Source organism: Pteropus vampyrus, unplaced genomic scaffold (assembly GCF_000151845.1).
Source record: "Pteropus vampyrus isolate Shadow unplaced genomic scaffold, Pvam_2.0 Scaffold8, whole genome shotgun sequence".
NCBI lineage: Eukaryota > Metazoa > Chordata > Mammalia > Chiroptera > Pteropodidae > Pteropus > Pteropus vampyrus.
The window spans coordinates 4,707,661-4,709,629 of record NW_011888789.1 but is presented as its reverse complement, the minus strand read 5'-3'; the positions used below and the strand labels follow the sequence as shown (position 1 = coordinate 4,709,629).

The 1,969-nt window shown below is 41.5% G+C and overlaps 1 non-coding gene across 1 annotated transcript; it reads left to right on the top strand.

The window, feature by feature from the left end:
* Positions 1 to 1,149: 1,149 nt before the first annotated feature.
* On the top strand, positions 1,150 to 1,268 carry LOC111729121. Its single transcript, XR_002776105.1, has one exon. It is a non-coding gene; the product is annotated as a 5S ribosomal RNA (ribosomal RNA).
* The last annotated feature ends 701 nt before the right edge of the window (positions 1,269 to 1,969 follow it).

Here is a 1,969-nt window from a genome sequence, read left to right as displayed (position 1 = left end):
TATTCTTTTCTTGCAGAATCTCTCAGGCAAAATTAATTTCCCTCTTTCTTGTACCAGTTAGCACTTCTGTGGTCATCATGGCATTTCTGCCATTCTGGCTCACAGTTTAAGTTATTTATACACCTATCTCATCTTTAGGAACTTGAATTCCTTGGGAATAGGAAATGAGCCCAATTCCTCCTCTGCCTACGACCTATCACTGAACCTTCATAATATGCACTAACTTTAATGCATATTAGTTAAGCCGAACTAAATTCAACCTGGGCTAGGGAGGGAGAAATGAGGAGGACATTCACCTTTTCCCTTACTCCGAGCTTCCACATCCAAGCGTATCATAATGAGTCTCTCATTATTCCGTTTCCTAGAGTAAAATTGAAATGGTGATGTGCATGTAAAGACTTTAGCCCAGTTGCCTTCTTACAAATCCAAATTGTCGCCAGCTGATTGACAAGCCAGTTATTTATTCAGTCTTGGCATGTGATCAGTATTGTCCAGCTAGAAAGAAGGCATAATGAAATACTTCTAAGTGCTTTGAACTGGCAAAACTGTGTTTATACAATTACATGAAAACCAGCTAATGTGGTAGCATCGCTGAAGTTTAATGATGCTGGGGTCAGGAAATTATAGTTCTTTCGTTACATGTTTCACTGCAGACTGGTTTCCATTTCATCAGAAAAGAATCTTGATTTGGAGGTATTCCTTCACGCATGAGGGGCTTGCTATAAATAAGGGGCTAGGGAAACAAATTCTTAAATGAATTTAATTTTTTCCTGAGAGATGCAGATGAAGAAGTAGATGCTGTCAGTGGCTGAGCTGCACCAGAAAATTCTCCTACTTTGGAATGCAGGCGGCAGCAACATGAAGAATAATAAGATATGTCCTCTCATGTGTCCAGGCTTCTCTCTCCACCGGTTCTGCCATTCCCATTGACCCTCCAAGACTCCAAGGACATGGGCCAGAGATCCAGCTAATGCAATACTAGAAAGAGCGCTGAGCTTGCAATCAGAAGACCTTGGTAAAGACCCAGATAGCCATAACTAGCCATGGGATCTTGTGCATGTCACCAGACTTCTTTAGGCCTCGGATTGCTCATCTTTATACTCAGTGATTGCTTAAGGTCCCTTCCACGGTTTAAATTTAATCTATGCTGTCTACAGCCATGCTACCCTGAATATGCCCGATCCCATCTGATCTTGGAAGCTAAGCAGGGTTGAGCCTGGTTAGTACTTGGATGGGAGACCACCTAGGAAGACCAGGTGCTGTAGGCATTAAAAGTTTTTAAAAATTTAATTAATTAATTAATTAATTAATTGAATCTATGCCAGTTTGTAAGGCTATTGTCCCACATCTACAAAATTACTGGAGCTGACCCATGAATATTAGGGTCATTTTTCTAATTGCAGTGATCCACAAACATGATCTGACCTCATTCTCCTTGTGACTAATCCTGCATCTGTCACACAGTAGCCTCAGGCAATGGGATTTGGCTGGGGCTGTGATACTTTTCCTCTTATTCAGACACGGTATTAGGGGAACGGCCTCTGGAACTGCTGTCTCTTAGCTGCAGAGCCGCACAGACAGTTAATAAACCGACGCACATGGTCACCAGTGTCAAGGATTTTATCACAGTGTTATTTTTAAACTAAGTGAAAATAACCAAATGCTCAAGTTCTTACGCGGACAGGTCCGATGAGTGACACATTTTCTGTGCAAGGCGATCCCTTGTAAAAATGAGGAGGACATGCAACACGGTTCAAGGGAAATAGTAAATCTGATTTTGCCAGAGATGTTCATGTGCTGGGGCGCCTCTGGAACATTGCTCTTGAAACCTTGTTTTTAAAACATGAACTGACCAGACTATAAGGTGAGGCATTTCTAAAGCCAAACTCCCCAGATGAACTCTAAAATGGAATTGCGTTTCATTATTAGGATTGTAGAATGAAGATGCTAGGAGGGAATCATGTCAATA